At 42.2% G+C, this 18,288-nt stretch overlaps 1 protein-coding gene across 7 annotated transcripts in view; it reads right to left on the reverse strand.

The window, feature by feature from the left end:
* The window catches only part of SIPA1L1 (signal induced proliferation associated 1 like 1), a 372,985-nt gene that overhangs the window by 190,764 nt on the left and 163,933 nt on the right, over window positions 1-18,288 (reverse strand). The window lies entirely within an intron of this gene.

Raw genomic sequence — 18,288 nt, forward strand, 5'->3', positions numbered from 1 at the left:
GCTTACAAATTAGAAGATCAAAGAATTATAGGGCTCTAAGAGCAGAAGCCACAGTATAAAACATTAAGGTATAAACTTAACAAGGAAACAATACTTTTCCCCTATGATCAGGAACAAAGTAAGGATTCCATTCTCACCACTTCTAGTTAGCCTTCTACTTCAAGTTCTAGCTGGTTCAGTAAAGCCAAGAAAAGAAATTTTAAAAGGTATAATTATGGGAAGGGAAGAAGTAATTTTGTCATTATACACAGGTATCTATTATTATTATTATGTCAATAACCCTGTAACACACACACACACACACACACACACACACACACACACACACACAATATAAGATCTACTGAATGATTTAGGAGTTTTGGAGGTCAAGATATAAAAATCAATTAGCCCTGGCCAGGTGGCTCAGTAGATAAAGTGTTGTCCGGATGTGTCAGAAGTTGCAGGTTTGACCCTGGTCAGGGCACATACGAGAAGCTATCACTGAGTACACAACTAAATGAAACTAAGTGAAACCACAAGTTGACGTTTCTCTCTCTCTCTCTTTCCCTATCTATCTCCCCCCACCCCAAATCAAAGGAAAAATTTAAATTAAAAAGGGAGATAATCAATTGTAAGTTTCTATACTAGTAAGTAAACAACTGAAAATGAAATTTTATAACAGTATTATTTACAGAATCATAAAAAAATCTAGTATCTCTAGTGAAAGATGTGGAAAACATCTGTATTAAAAACTATAAAATGCTGCTGAAATTAAGTGAAGAGTTAATAGTTCTGAAATTAAGTGAGAAGACTCAGTATTACCAAAATATCTATCTATTCTCCAAAATTGAAAAATAGGTTTGATGAAATCCCAGTCAAAATCTAGCAGCCTCTTAAGAAAAAAAAAAAGACAAGTTGACTCTAAAACTCATATGAAAATGCAAAAGATCTATAATCCTCAAAACAATCATAAAAAAACAACAAAGTTGGAGGACTTAATTATTTGATTTAAAAACTTAGAAACTACAGCACTCAAGACAGTGTGCAATTGGCACAAGAATAGAGACCTGTGAACAGATGAGAGTAGGAACAGACTTACAACCATATATAGTCAATTGGTTTTCAACCACAATATCAACTCAGAGCAACTGGAAAAGCTGTTTTAACACATGGTACTAGATATACATAAGAAAAAAAGATCCCTCAACAGTTATTTCATTTCATATACAAAAAAAAAGACGTTATTAATCTAAGTGTAAAGGATAAAAGCCTAAAGCATCTTTAACTAAATATAGGAAAATGCATTTACAATAATGCATAGGCAAACTCTTCGTAAAAAATACACAAGAAAGCACTAAGCATAAAAAGATGATAATTTAGACTTAAAATTAAAATTAAATTTCTGCTCATCAAGAGATACCACTGTGTATATTTATTATTTAAATATAATATATATTTTTAATATATGTATTCAAAATCTTATAAATCAACAACAAAAGGATAATTCAATAATAATTTAGAAAAGGGGTCAAGACTTGAAAAAGACACTGTGCAAAGAAAGATATATGAATGGCCAATAAACACACAAAACGATGCCCAAAATCATTAGCCATCAGGGAAAAGCAAATTAAAATCACAATGAGTTACTGTTTCACACCCCACCAGAATGGCGAAAGTTAAAAAAAACAAGAAAACAACCTGACCAGGTGGTGGCGCAGTGGATAGAGCATCGGACTGGGATGCAGAGGACCCAGGTTCGAGACCCCATGGTCACCAGCTTGAGAGTGCGCTCATCTGGTTTGAGCAAAAGCCCACCAGCTTGGACCCAAGGTCGCTGGCCCCAGCAAGGGGTTACTTGGTCTGTTGAAGGCCCGCGGTCAAGGCACATATGAGAAAGCAATCAATGAACAACTAAGGTGTTGTAACACGCAATGAAAAACTAATGATTGATGCTTCTCATTTCTCTCCGTTCATGTCTGTCTGTCCCTGTCTATCCCTCTCTCTGACTCACTCTCTCTCTGTAAAACAAACAAACAAACAAACAAAAACAAGAAAACATAAAACCCTGATAATACCAAACACTAGTAAGAATGTGAAGCAACTAGAACCTCATAAATTGCTGACATGGGTATAATGGCACAAGCACTCCAGAAAAACAGCTTGGTAGTTTCTGATATAGCAAAACATACATTTACTCTAAGGTCCAACAATTCTATTCCAAGGATTGAGTATTTATCCAAGAGAAATGAAAATATATATCCAAAATATGACTTTATGATACTGCATATAGCCGCCTTATTCATAACAGCCAATAACTAGCAACATAAATCTTTTTTTTTTTTTTTTTTTTTTTTTTCCCCATTTTTCTGAAGCTGGAAACAGGGAGAGACAGTCAGACAGACTCCCGCATGCGCCCGACCGGGATCCACACAGCACGCCCACCATGGGGCGACGCTCTGCCCACCAGGGGGCGATGCTCTGCCCATCCTGGGCGTCGCCATATTGCGACCAGAGCCACTCTAGCGCCTGAGGCAGAGGCCACAGAGCCATCCCCAGCGCCCGGGCCATCTTTGCTCCAATGGAGCCTTGGCTGCGGGAGGGGAAGAGAGAGACAGAGAGGAAAGCGCGGCGGAGGGGTGGAGAAGCAAATGGGCGCTTCTCCTATGTGCCCTGGCCGGGAATCGAACCCGGGTCCTCCGCACGCTAGGCCGACGCTCTACCGCTGAGCCAACCGGCCAGGGCTCTATAAATCTTAATACTTAAGATCTATGCATTTATTTTGCACATACATTATATCTCAAAAAACAAACAAACTCTGAGACAAAAAAAAATAAAGATATAAAAGAGTGAAAATGTAATCCTTCCCCCTCCTCCACACTTTGATTTCCCCATATTAGAAACAAGAACGAAAATGAGAGGTATATAGGGGTGGGGGGTGGGGGGGGTTGTGCTGGACAGAGAAAGGGAGCTGACGATATCCACAGGCAAAGAAAAGGCATGAGAGATGACGGGAGGAGAGAATGGAATGGCATAACTACAGGACTAACCTAGAGAGGTGAGAGAGCACAGGGTAGACAGCATGAAGAGGGTAACTGTGGAAAGGAGCAGGGTGTCATAAAGCACGGAGTAAGATAGAAAACAGAGGAAATGAAGGTACTTGGGTAATGGAAGTAGGTTTATTTTCTCGCAGGTTGGACCCCCCTGAGCTTGCCAGAAAACTGTCTTTGGCTCCCTCCTCTCTCTTGACCGAACAGTTAGGCATTGGCTCAACATGGATTACAGAGAGTATGCAAGGGCCCATCTGTTTCCTGCTCTTTAAATGACCTGTTTTGCTACTTTGAACAAACGACTATGCATTTGGGCCTTTATTTACTTATTCTTAGAATGGAGATGTCACAGATTAATAAACATGAGAATCCTTAGATTAGCCAAACATTCTAAATACGGAACATGCTCTCTAAGTTAATTTACTCATCAACAGGTGGAAGTTAATGTTTAATAAACGGTCCAACAAAGGAGCTAATTCATCTCAGATGGAGTATACTCACTAGAGGTAGGGATAACAAATTATCTTCCATGTAATGTGAACAGGTCTGGGTGCTGTGGAAGCTACAACTTCCTTTTCCTTTTCTCTGTGCTTTTGAGTCCTCTTTGAGAACGACATGACCAAAGAACTTGAGATGCCTAAATAACTGATAAGTTTAAGTCTCTCTTCTGAAGAATTCTATTCCAAGAATTAAAATGTTCTCTTTTTTTTTTTTTTTTTTCTGAAGCTGGAAACGGGGAGAGACAGTCAGACAGACTCCCGCATGTGCCCCACCGGAATCCACCTGGCACGCCCACCAGGGGCGATGCTCTGCCCCTCCGGGGCGTCGCTCTGTTGCGACCAGAGCCACTCTAGCGCCTGGGGCAGAGGCCAAGGAGCCATCCCCAGCACCCGGGCCATCTTTGCTCCAATGGAGCCTTGGCTGTGGGAGGGGAAGAGAGAGACAGAGAGGAAGGAGGGGGGCGGGGTGGAGAAGCAAATGGGCACTTCTCCTATGTGCCCTGGCCAGGAATCGAACCTGGGTCCCCCCGCATGCCAGGCCAAAGCTCTACCGCTGAGCCAACCGGCCAGGGCCTAAAATGTTTTCATTGGGGTTGAGCTGTTTCCATTGCTCCTGTATCCTTCTTTTTCTTTTTTTTCTTTTAAATAAGAGTTTCTTTGAGCCAAACTGAGGACATGTGCCAGGGAACAAAATCTCAAATACTTGCTCTCTCTTTCTCTTAGAAGAATCTTGCATCCTCCTTTTTCTTATTCAGCAAAGACATCTCTTGGAAGATAACTGATAACTTTTGCATTAGCCCTAGGTACAACAATACTACCCTTTACAAAACAGAAAAATTCCTTAAAACAAACACTATGAGTCACCTTGATTACAGTCTTTCACAGAATTTGATTTCAACATATCCTGGAAAGGAGAGAACAGACGTGAGCTGGGAAACGTCCCTCTAGTCAGGCAGTCTTATGAAACATGCAGTCATCGGCCCAGCTCTCCCCTGAGCAGGACACACTGCTGACGGCGCCGATTAGTGTTAGAAAACTACTGGACAGCTCCAAGGACTAGCAAATCTCCACGAGGCCGTACCTTCAGAGCTCCCCTTCCACAGCAGCACAGGTTCGGTAAGAAATGCAAAAGGCACGTGTGATGCGGTGTTGCGGTCAGTGCAGGAGCAGTTTGGGGCCCGCTCCCAAAGGTGACATGGCATCGTCCCACAGGACGAGGCACCACTCGGATAGTATCTGCAGCAGAAGCAGCATCTCTTTACCCACAGGGGCTTGGGGCTTAAATCACAGTCCCGCTTTCTAATTCCTCTGGGAGCGCGGCGAAGGCAATGTCTTTCCCCACTCCTAATTATTCTTGCAAGTTGTACTGTCTATAGTCCAGGGCAAACAACGCTCAGTGAGAGTAGCCTCTCACATCCATTTGTACAAATTGAAAAGCCTGAGGGCGAAGAGTTAAATCACTAAGAAGGCAGTATTCTACACAGAAGCTTAACCAAGGCAACAGGTCTAGCTCTCAGGGAAGCAGTGCTCTCGCGGAATGAGAAGCGAGACTGAGACTCTGAAACAGGAATTACAGAAGCCAGTTCTTTTCCAGGCGACAGGGAACTTCATGGTCATTGCTGACAGAAACTCGCTCCTGTACATAAAGGGCAATGACTCCTCTGGCTGCGTTATGAAATACCAACTCATTTTAATGCAATATAAGCTACATTCGTTTCATGTACAAAATGTTTTCTTTTGAAAAACGTCCAAGCAGGTAAAAATAGCCTAATAAAAAAATAGCTCTTCCCTGGAAACAGGATTGTCAAAAAGCAGCTGGTTCTCAGTGGAGGTCATGAACTAAGCAGAGAATATTTACAGTAAGCCACTCAAGCAGAGCATAGTAGTAACAACAATACCCTCTCCCATTTATGACACTTGACAGTTTACTAGAGAGCATTTTTGTGTTCATTATCTCATTTGGGAAAATGTGCCAAGCGCAGCCAGGACTGCAGGAGCACCCTGGCACCAAACAGACCCACGTGGCCTTATAAAGGGCACAGAATAAACAGAATAGCCCCTCTGTCGTTGGAGGAAAAATATCTAACAAGATCAAAAGAATTGCATCTTCTCTTTTGCTGAGAAACAATAACTAGAAGCTATTTTGTAGACCATGTTGTCTCCCAGATTTGAAAGCAACGCCCCAGGACTACAGTTAGTAGTGCCCTACATTCAGCAAACGCAGCCAATAAAAGCGGGTTTGAAAAAGAAAGAATGCAACTACTTAAGAAACCTGACTTTGTTTTTCTTTCATTGTTCTTTCTGTTTTGTTTTACAGATACAAACTCCGAAAAGCACCACAACCGTGCCTCTGTTTTCTAACAATAGGAAGAAAGTGAACCTGACAATGAGGTTTAGAGACCTGGTAACCAGGACAGATAGATGTGAAGTAGCAAACTAGAGGAGGCAGAAGAGAAATGAATGCTCAAGGGTCCAGATAGATCCCATTCTGCCAGACAAAACAGATGAACTGCCTCCTTACAAGGGATGACAGCCCACATCCCACGTGAAAGGATTATCCCTGAGGCAGTGTTGATGTGAGCTGTGGTTTCATATCACTCTGGGGGGCTCCAAGAATCTCAAAGAATGGCAAAATTTCAGGACAAAATTTTATTTCAACCAATTTATGGAAGACTGATGTGCTACAAACACTGAGTATAAGAATGATTGGAAATCACCTCTCTAGGAACTAGCCAACAGTGTACCCTCTTATTTTGAAACAAAGAGAAAAGAACTCATACTTCTTATTTCTCTAGAGAAAAACATCCCAGTATATGTATATAATAATAGGAGAAAAGATTCAATTTTTTAAAAAAGTATTCAATTTATTTCATAGACTCCTCACAGAATTAACAAAGGAGGGATTCATCTGAAAGAAAATCACCAGAGCTATTTTAAGGAAAGAATGAGTCTATTTTCCTTTTCCTGAAGTTAACAAGTCAGGAAGTCAGTCTCTCACAGGAAAAGGACTGGCCTGGAGGGGGTCTGCCTTGGGCTGGCCTGTAGTGTGAGGGCTCCTGACTTCATGCTGGAAAGATTTCACAACATGAATCCAGGTGATTTTGAGGGTACGCTTATTAAAGCTGAAGACAGTGAAACTAAGAAGGGCTTAGGATAGAAGAAACAATAGGAGAGAGCCTAGGCAGGGCTGCTTTGGCTCTCCAGAAGTATTATAGGAAAGAAGTGAGCCATGTGGGGCTGCATGGACTCACTGAGAAGTAAAAGTTACAGTGACAGAAGTGAGCCAAGGCGGGGCTGCTTTTAGCACTGGAAAGTCAGAGACGGGGCCTCAGAGACAGGGGCCTCAGAGACGGGGCCTCAGAGACAGGGGCCTCAGAGACAGGGGCCTCAGAGACAGGTCCAGGATGAGCCGCCACTGCCTGCTGCTCCCCTGGTTGCAAGTCTTGTGGAAAACCTTAGAGTTTAGAAAAAAGAGAGCAAAAGTTCAAACCCATGAAAGGAGGAAGGGGCTTCCTTTATACTGAAGATTTTTATCTGTTTTCCAAAGACAGGAATTTTAGGAGAGGTCTCCAGGAGGATCCAATAGAATATTCATCAGCTCTCCAGGTGCGTCCTTCAATAAGCTGATTCATCAAAATGAGTGTATAGAGGGGTCAGGGTCATTCTCTGGTCAGTTTCACCTTCAACATATGTCACTGAAGAGGCACTAAGACTGAGATGGGTGTGCCCTGCCGCATGGTCTGGAACCTGGAACCATTTGCTCCTAAGTGTTCTTGGTTAGGGAAAATAAGACCTTGCGATTTATTATCTGGCTATATTGCTGGACCAGTTTGTTCAGCTGTCTGGGTTTGCCCCTTCCACATGAAAAGGAATTGTACTAGCTTCTTACTATCTGGCCCCAAGCTCAAATTTCTATTAACTGAGCATCTACTATGGAAAGAAAACTGAAAATTTAGGTACATGTATTGCTCAGAGCTGTCCTCAAACCTTGTTCACAAAATGGTAGCTACCTGGTATGACTCAGTTCAACAATAAAACAGTTAAAGGGCTAATGACAGAATTAGAAATTTCTCTTTGGTGTTTTAACCTCTTAGACCACAAATTTCTCAATCTCTTTTCTCTCTAATTTTCTTCCCAGCTAAGGTACACCTCTTCATTCTTTCCCTGAACTTAATTGTATTCCCATCCACCACTGAGAACAAAGTCAAACATCTCTCTCCCTCTCCCTCTTCCTTTCCCTCTGTTACCAGAAAAGGAGAAGAAAATGGAGACAGACAGGGAAAACAGTAACTCACTTTCAAGGAACAATAATGAGAATTGGGAGACCAATTGAAAATGACTTATCCAAATCCTTTTCAAAAAGAGATTATAATGGATTCTTATCTAAAATGTAAAAATCCGCCTGTCTTTGCATCTGAGTAGTAAACTTCACAGAATCAGTAACCCACTGATGAAGAGTTTAGTAATTTGTTAAGAATCTGGGTAGCAAATAAACAGAGAGAGTTCTCTTCTTCTCTTTTTTATTTTTTTAGCAAGAGAGACAGACAGGAAGGGAAAGAGATGAAAAGCATCAACTCATAGTGCAGCACCTAAGTTGCTCATTGATTGCTTTCTCATATGTGCCTTGACCAGGGGGCTCTATCTGAGCCTGTGACCCCTTTCTCAAGGCCAATAAACTTGGGTTTCAAGCCAGAAACCTATGAGCTCAAGCCAGAGACCATGGGGTCATGTCTATGATCCCACACTCAAGCTTGCAACCCTGCACTCAAGCCGGATGAGCCCACACTCAGCAGGCAACCTTGGGGTTTCGAACCTGGATCCTCAGTATCCCAGGCCGATGCTCTATCCACTGCGCCACCGCCTGGTCAGGCTAGAGAGGGTTCTTTATTTCTGACTGAGAATAGTTCTCTGCAATAAATCTGAGTACTTACTATACAAGAAAAGCAACTAATATACAACCCAACAGTGGATAAAAACACAACAGTTAAGAACTACTGAACATGGTTACATGACATCTAAATGTCCCATGAAGCAACCATTAGTAAAATAGGAAAGTTAGGATTATTATTAGTAATGACAAAATTTTATGAACAAATTAAAATTTGCTTTTTTTAACCATTTAAAAACTAAAATTTCAATTTGGTGCTTAAAACTAAAAACATATTATGAAAAAAAGTTTGAGTGTTTTCCAACACTCAATACAACAATACAAACTTATATAATAAATCTAAAACTTGGCAACATTTGCCTACTATACTCCAAATTAGTCTCTCAGTGGAAGAGACTATGGTCACAAAAGTGAGATCCAGCAAGCTGCTGCTGTCTAGCCAGAGATTCTTCAAAGACAGCACCATGCTTTTGCTTATATTAACAGCTACTGAAACACGTTCTTTTACAAATCCTCACTTTAATTCCAGAGGTGGAGTTTCCCAAAGAATTTTAGGCGAAAATCTGAACACAGGGCCAAAACTGAATGATACCACAAAATACAGACTTCCTTTAAAACAACTCTGACACTCTTGACTTGAAAGAGAGGACAAAAGACAAAGCTCTCATCATTTGCTCTGTTTACACCACAGTGGCTTCAGGACAAGAAACTGTGGGGGTCATCACTGGCCAGCTGGCTGAAGTGCATCACTGCTCCCAGAGAATGTCTCTTTTAAAGACGGACACTTAAAAGAGCCCACTGGAAGTTCAGAGGGCTGCAGCACATCGAGTTATTTTGAGCCTCAGAGATGGAAGCCTGCAAACAAATGCTCAGAAACTATCAAAACAACGGACAAATACTTTCAGATCCAGGGTGATGTCTGTTTGGTTGAGTCTTTGTGGTATGATGATTTGACAACCAGACAATAACCAAGTAATTGTAAACTGCAGCATGAAGTGGGATAATCAGAAATCTGAGTTAGGGCAGAATTCCGTAAGTTCTGCAGAATTCCAAAGTTTTGCAATGGTGCAGTTAGGTTACGCGGGGCTGTTCCAGCATGTGGGAAGAAGCAGAGAGAGAGAGCATGAGAGATCTTAGAATGTGGCTGGGGACAGATACACCATAGTTACAAAAAAGAAATCCAGCAGGGACTCTGTCCTACAATAACCCCCTTGAGAATTACCATGTGCAGCCTTTGGTCACTTACCTTTCCTCTCCTATCTTTCTATCAGGGGAACAGCAGACATTTCTTTTAAAAGTATATTATTCTTCTACTCTTCCTATATAGCAGCTTATTTCTACATGACTCTTTCACTTAAAAACAAAATCCTTGTGCCTAGTTAGAGAAATACCCCTCTACACATGAAAATCTGTCCTTAGAAATCACTGGAGCCTGACCTGTGGTGGCACAGCGGATGGAGCGTCGACCTGGAAACACTGAGGTCGCCAGTTTAAAAACCCTGGGCTTGCCTGGTCAAGGCACATATGGGAGTTGATGCTTCCAGCTAACCAACCCCTCTTCTCTAAAATGAATAAATAAAAAATATTTAAAAAAAAAAAAGAAATCACTGGAAACAAAAGTTGACCAGAAGAGGCCAGAGTCCAGTGTCTCTTTAAGGAGGCTCTCTCCTTATCCTGTGATGAAATGGTCACAGCCTACAGACATACATACCTGTAATTTAGAAGATACTAACTTTAACACGTAGTATCTAAGTATTTAGATTCTGACTGCCATCACCTCAGTCAGTCCTTTATTAATAATCAGTGTGAGATGGTTTCCCCTTTTTTACTGAAATGCGCTGTGTTCTGAGCACACATTGCTAGCGAACGTTAGAAACAGCCTCTCTGGATGGTAAAACTGTAGATGGTTTTAATTTTCATGTTTATGTTTACAGTATCTGCTTTTCTATATTTTCACATGTATTGTTTTTATAGAAGTACTTTGCTGGGAGACAGAGTGTAAACTGTGATTTTCTTGATGCTTCAAACAAATACAACTGAATGGATGTTATTCTAAAAGATCAGCAAAATATTATTAAAGGATCAAATTATAGCAATAATGAATGCTGGACCTTAGCCTGAATCCTTGCAACCAACAAGCTCTGCACTCTTGCAGAGTGAATGGATATATACTCATGTTTCCATCTTTAAAAAGAGGCCACTACGTAATACAATGGAGATATCAAATGTTAGGGATGGGGCCGAATATTGAGACAGAAATATAAACAGCTGGTCTATCTTCACACAGTTTTTCAGAGCTTTTCAGATTACAAAGAGGGCACTTAACCCAAATGACCAGACTAATGCTATTTATTTGGATTGAGAAGAATTAAAAAAAACCCACATAAGCATGGGAAGCTTTCATCAGAGATTAGCACTCATTCAGAAAATAAAGATTTCATTTCCACAAAGTTAGAAGGCATCTGCTACTGAGGGGATAAGATGGAATCAAACATGAAACTCCATTTAGATATTTTTACACTCATTAAGAAATTCAGAATGCTTGATTGGCCGGAGGTCTTACAATCACTGCACACATTTACAAAAGACACTGACTGCCATGAAAGAAATATATATAATTTACCTCAAGTAATCTAGAAACCAGAGTTGTTAAAGTCTCACTGAAGGTAAACCTTTCACACACCCCTGTTTAGGTGTTGGCTAATAACCCATTATTTACACAATATGCAAACTAAGGATAATAAGGTTGGGAGATTTGTATTTGGTACTGAAGCATGATCTTTTGGCTCCTACTTGCAAAGTGATGAAGTGAAAAGGTTAATTGTGCACTAAGCAACAAGTCTATCTGACAAACAGGATCACAGTTCTTAGTGGGTAGACACTCTTTACAAACACAGCCATCTGAAGATCTTCGGGATTTATATCAGAGAAAAGTGCTTAACTAGTCATGTAATAAGGAATTTTATTTGCTATGAAATGATTTTCCAGTCAGTTTCTTAGAAACTCACTCTAAAATCTTTCAACTTCACTCAGCAGATGTGCTGAACAATTTTATAATCGGAACATCAGATTTTTAACAACTTCAAAGTGAACATGGCAATGTCTAACAATCAGCAATGCCACAGATAAAGACGACCTAATTCACATGCTTGTGCACATCTACCCACAGACACAAAGCAGTAGTTACTCCTGCAAAACACAAAATTACACTGCAAGCTATGGCTTTCTGCTCCTTCCCATCGAAAGATGCACTCCTCTGACATGCCCATTGACACATATTCCAACATGAAAATAAACAATTTATCCGCATATTAAAAAGTCAACTCGCCCTGGCCGGTTGGCTCAGCGGTAGAGCGTCGGCCTAGCGTGCGGAGGACCCGGGTTCGATTCCCGGCCAGGGCACATAGGAGAAGCGCCCATTTGCTTCTCCACCCCTCCGCCGCGCTTTCCTCTCTGTCTCTCTCTTCCCCTCCCGCAGCCAAGGCTCCATTGGAGCAAAAGATGGCCCGGGCGCTGGGGATGGCTCTGTGGCCTCTGCCTCAGGCGCTAGAGTGGCTCTGGTCGCAATATGGCGACGCCCAGGATGGGCAGAGCATCGCCCCCTGGGGGGCAGAGCACCGCCCCTGGTGGGCGTGCCGGGTGGATCCCGGTGGGGTGCATGCGGGAGTCTGTCTGACTGTCTCTCCCTGTTTCCAGCTTCAGAAAAATGAAAAAAAAAAAAAAAAAAAAAAAAAATTAAAAAAAAAAAAAAAAAAAGTCAACTCACATTACAAGTTGAAAATCTGGTGTTTTTGCTACATATTGAATAAATCTGCCTGTCTTTTTCCCTTTAGAGCAGACAAAGTAAAATAGTAAGTACTGGGCAGGACCCTTAATGTACCATCAGAGAAAACCCAAAAGAAGAAGAAAAAAAACTCATTAAAAGGTTTATTTTCGCCTGACCAGGCGGTGGCGTAGTGGATAAAGTGTCGGACTGGGGATGTGGAGGACCCAGGTTCAAGCCCTGAGATCGCCAGCTTGATCACAGGCTCATCTGGTTTGAGCAAGGCTCACCAGCTTGAGCCCAGGTCGCTGGCTCAAGCAAGGGGTCACTCAGTCTGCTGTAGCCCCCCCCCCCCCCGTCAAGGTACATATGAGAAATCAATCAATGAACAACTAAGGAGCAGCAACGAAGAATTGATGTTTCTCATCTCTTTCCCTTCCTGTCTGTTCCTATCTGTTCCTCTCTCTGACTCTCTCTGTCTCTGACACACAAAAAAGGGTTTACTTTCTAAGAACAGTCTTTATTTTACTCTTATTTGTAAATGACTTATATATGTCCTCCCCTTCAGAATGAATGATTTTAAAGTTTTGTTATAAAACAAATTAAAAGAAAGTCAAGTTATTATTTAGTAAAGAGAGAAAATGACTTTCACCCACTTCATTGCCAGGTGCCTAAGAAGGTTTCAATAAATTTTGGGAAAGGGATTATCTCCCAAATTTGAGAAATAATGATGAGTAGAGCAAGTTATAGTAAACAAAATAGATATAATACGAACTCCTAGAATTCCCTCCTCCCTCCAATGTGCTTGCTGTGGGGGTTAAGCTGAGGCTTCAGCAGCAAGACAGCCCCTGGACTTCCCTTTCTGAGAGCCGTGGGGGTAGGGGTCGCCCTGGAGCTAGGAGGCAGAAACACTACCTTCTTCCCAAAGGAAAGGATATAAAGTGGGGAGGAATGTTGCAACACAGACCAGCAAAATCAGAACTGCTTACAAATGTCAGCTCCTCTACTCTGCGTTCTATCTGGGGAAGACATTGCTTTCACAGACATAAATTTACCCTCTGGAATACTCTAAACTCAAAGAACAAGTCTCCCTTTCTAATTCCCTCAATCAGAATAGAGAGTAGAAAGCGTTTAATAGCATTCCAGATAATTTGTGCCAATTTAGATGATTCATGTACTGCTTTCCCAGACTAAATGGTCTATGGCCAGCACTTTCAAGTCAACAAGGGTGCGGAGAGCAGGACCTAATTACAGAGCTGAGTCACTGTCTATGAGCTCCCTCAGCCCAGTGGGCCATCCCCCACAAAGGCACCGTTTCATTTTGAGGCACAAAAACAAGCCAAGTCTACAAATACCTTTATCTAAAAAATAAATAAGATGTCATTCCACAAGAAACAAAAAACATCAATTCACTGAATTGATTTTTTTTTTAATTTTTTCAATAGGCTTTTTCCCTTTAAAAGTACCCATAACATTCAAGTTTTTAAAATAAAATGGATATTACATATATATGATTACAGCTTAAATATCTTGCATTTCTCTTGTATTTGGCCTGATGTGCATACAACATGACATACTATCTTGAATATTGGTCATATCCCAATGAGAGAGACTTAGTAGCTCTTTTCATAAGGGCTTTATCGATTCTGTGTTTCAACTTGATGGCTATAATCTTCTAACATTGGCAACACTTTAATTTAATATCCTGGGTCCATATTGAAGGGGAAAAACCTAAAGATAGTTACATTTAAATAAAATTAAAAGAAGAATCCATTTTTTAAACAATAACAAAAAAATGCATGTACAAGGAGAAAAAACCTAAGTTTGGTCAACAAAAGATGCTACTATTTTCCTTCCTGTAAATATGGATACAATATATATTAATTAAGGGGTAAATACCTCTTGAGCTTATTTTCTGTTCACCTAATAAACATTTAAGCAAAGATAACACTGTAAAAAGAAGAAGAAAGTCAGCAACCCCCTTTCGACTGTCATCAATCTTTCTCTGGCACTTTTTCAGTAATGATGTTCCCCAACTGAAAGAAGTAATGATCTCTGAATGGAAATGACTCTTCAGTTTCCAGTTCCAACAACAACATTCCAAATGAGAACAAGGCGTAATAAGATTCCTCCAACAGAAAAAAAGAAAAAAAGAAGAAAGAGTTTTTTGAATGCAGAAGTTAAATGATACATTTCAGAAAAGAACGATATAAAATGATCTCCAAGGCTCACATTGGGGCACAAAAGGAAATACGATACAGCAGAGATTTCTGAGATTCACAAGTGACTGAGATTCAAGGGAAATCAGAATCTGCCACCCCAATACATGCCTTTGGGGATATTATTTTAAGCTGGTATTTTTTAAGAAACAGAAGGCTCATAAAGAACCTTTAACCTTCCTACTAACTGCCTAAAAGAATTTAGATAGAGGACTTGCTTCAGGAAGGGAGATATCATTATAGGTAACTATAGTTTAATAGAAACCAGTATGTGATAGGGAGGAACATAGCAAGGCCCTTTTGATCAAAGTCCTCTGTGTTCCATCAGGATGGTCCAGCAAACATTTACTTATCAAATATTTGCTTTTATCTCCATGTGAATTACCTTCCTGCCCTCTGAAGTCTCAAACCTCAACCCCCCTATTGTCCTTGGATGGCATATAAGCTTTGAGCACCTGATCTGTCCTCTGGTTTCGTATTCATATGGTACCCCTGTATGTACATACGTGATAAATTTGGTCATTTTCTCCTTTTACTCTGTCTCATGTTAATTAACTAGTCCATCCAGAAGAACTTAAATGAGTAGGAGAAGTCTGACCGGGCGGTGGCGCAGTGGATAGAGTATCGGACTGGCACTTGGAGGACCCAGGTTTGAAACCTCGAGGTCACTGGCTTGAGCATGGGCTCATCTGGTTTGAGCAAAGCTCACCAGCTTGAGCCCAAGGTCGCTGGCTTGAGCAAGGGTCAGTTAGTCTGCTGTAGTCTACCAGTCAAGGCCCATATGAGAAAGCAATCAAAGAGAAACTAAGGTGCTACAACAAAGAATTGATGCTTCTCTTCTCTCTCCCTTCCAGTCTGTCTGTCCCTATCTGTCCCTCTCTCTGTCTCTCTCTGTCTCTGTCATAAAAAAAAAGAGTAGGAGGAAATGTATTTTCCCCCCACAATTTTGGGGTGTCAGCCAGGACACTTGAGTGGCTGGACACTGTTCTTTGGGAGATTTCATTATTAGAGTAGTGAGAAGAACTTAGAAGGGTAGCAGTAAAATTATTTTTTCCTCCCCCACAGTATTATGTTTCCAGGTACCATGCTTCACTGTCTATTCATAGGAGTGGGTGCCCCTTTTATAACTGCTGCTAGCAGTACAAAGAACAAACCGACAAACTGACAAATTCAGAAAGCACAGAAGCAACTTCTGAAAGGTATGACAACTAACTGTCAGAGTACAGAAAAATGCATAGATTTACCTAAGTTTACCAAAAGCAAGCATATTGACCACGGGACGAATAGAGCTACTTAAATCAAAAAGTAACCAACACATTCCGAAAAGCTCACTGATGACACAGTTGGCTTAAATGTGTCTTACATGTGCCAAACCCGCACAGGAATGCAGAATCGCGGACCGGAAGTGAGCTCAGAAGCCGCCCAAGCCCCAAATTCCAGAAGATAAGATACAAGGCTGTCAGCATGTTGATTAAACTCATCAACCTCTTAAAACTGAACATATTTCAGTGCTGATCACTATGATGCCTAGTAATCAATATTTGGGCAAGAATCTGAGAACAAATTTATAGCCTCTTTCCATGATCCTGTATTTATTCTAAACTGAGAGGTTGAACAACAGATGCACATAGTACCTACATTGCCTGAAATTAAAAGCATACAAAAATTATACTACACACGTGGTAAACAGACAAACAAATGCAAGAGGAGAATCAAGACCAAAACCAGGACCGTGGTCCCTCAGAGGCAGAGAAATGGCGCTGAGGTTAGAGAGACTTACCCTGGGTGTTTTTTTTTTTGTTTTTTTGTTTTTTTCATTTTTCTGAAGCTGGAAACAGGGAGAGACAGTCAGACAGACTCCCGCATGCGCCCGACCGGGATCCACCCGGCACGCCCACCATGGGGCGACACTCTGCCCACCAGGGGGCGATGCTCTGCCCATCCTGGGCGTCGCCATGTTGCGACCAGAGCCACTCTAGCGCCTGGGGCAGAGGCCACAGAGCCATCCCCAGCGCCCGGGCCATCTTTGCTCCAATGGAGCCTTGGCTGCAGGAGGGGAAGAGAGAGACAGAGAGGAAAGCACAGCGGAGGGGTGGAGAAGCAAACAGGCGCTTCCCCTATGTGCCCTGGCCGGAAATCGAACCCGGGTCCTCCGCACGCTAAGCCGACGCTCTACCACTGAGCCAACCGGCCAGGGCCTTACCCTGGGTTTTTAACTGTTCAGACAACTTGTAAACATTCCAATTTTCTAGTGTGTTATAGGAGGGCACAAACGAACATCTGTTATATTACTCCTTACGTAATTTTTGTGATTGGAATATTCATATTAATTTTTGAAAAGCAAACAAGGAATTAGAAGTTTGGATACAGACTGTTTAAGAACAGGTCCAGGCCCTGGCCGGTTGGCTCAGCGGTAGAGCGTCGGCCTGGCGTGCAGGGGGACCCGGGTTCGATTCCCGGCCAGGGCACATAGGAGAAGCACCCATTTGCTTCTCCACCCCCCCCCTCCTTCCTCTCTGTCTCTCTCTTCCCCTCCCGCAGCCGAGGCTCCATTGGAGCAAAGATGGCCTGGGCGCTGGGGATGGCTCCTTGGCCTCTGCCCCAGGCACTAGAGTGGCTCTGGTTGCGGCAGAGCGACGCCCCGGAGGGGCAGAGCTTCACCCCTGGTGGGCTGCCGGGTGGATCCCGGTCGGGCGCATGCGGGAGTCTGTCTGACTGTCTCTCCCCGTTTCCAGCTTCAGAAAAATACAAAAAAAAAAAAAAAAAGAACAGGTCCACACTGCCAAACACACCTATACAAGGGGATGATTTTCAGAGTGGTAGTCCAAGACCCTTTTTATCCTTCACAGCTCAAGACGGTTGATTAAAAGGTAAAACCTTCAGGGGGAGAAGGGAAATCTAAAAGCAACATGTTTTCTTCTCCTGTCTTTGATTACAAAATTACTACCTGTTAAGTGTGAAGAGGGTGCCAGTCAACACTAACACATCCTGCCAGTTTAATTTAATGGTACTATTCTGCCTCCCTTTGCAATTACTCCCCACATTCCCCAGGGGGAAACTAATGGATTACTAAAAATAAAATGGAGATTAAATGAATCACTTGGGATGTTTTGGCTCCCAACACAAACTGGCTTAAACAAAAAGGAAATGTATTGGCTCAAAAGCTTGGACTTTGGAGAAGACAGAGGCTCCAGGGCTGGCTTCCCTGTCCTCCCCGCTGTGTGGCTTCTTGCTCAGGCTGCAGACACACCAGACCTCACACTAGCACAAAACAGCATCCAGAAGAGATGACGAAGAAGAGAAAGGCAGGCTCTCCCTACAGCTCTAAGACTTCTGCCAGAAGCTCCTGGGAAACCTACTTGGGAGTCTCAAGGGCCGGAAACAGGATTACTAAACCATTCCTGAAACCATCCCTCTGAGCCAGGTCATACCCAACACCAGCCGATGGACAGAGCAGAGACAGGACTGCCCTAGTCAAAGGGCCCGCCCTGGACAGAGCAGAGACAGGACTGCCCTCGTCAAAGGACTCGCCCTGGACAGAGCAGAGACAGGACTGCCCTCGTCAAAGGGCCTGCCCTGGATAGGCAGTCAGCTCCACAAATCCATAATATGGAGGGTCAACTGGATACCTGACAAGGCTCCAACCCTAATTCCATTCTGCTAATATGTCTAGGGAATAGACTGAGCAAGACTGTGCTTACCATAATCACAATATATATTTGTATATAAGGCTCAAGTCTCAAGAAGCAGATGACCAAATGAACTGATCCCTTTGAGAAAAGTAGATTTTAACAACTTTGTTTCTATATTTCTACTATTCCCATGAGAAATTTAAAGACAAAGTCACACATTTTAAAGCGGGTCAGTCATAGGAAGTATAGTAGAGTAC

The sequence above is a fragment of the Saccopteryx leptura genome, chromosome 6, assembly GCF_036850995.1.
Source record: "Saccopteryx leptura isolate mSacLep1 chromosome 6, mSacLep1_pri_phased_curated, whole genome shotgun sequence".
NCBI lineage: Eukaryota > Metazoa > Chordata > Mammalia > Chiroptera > Emballonuridae > Saccopteryx > Saccopteryx leptura.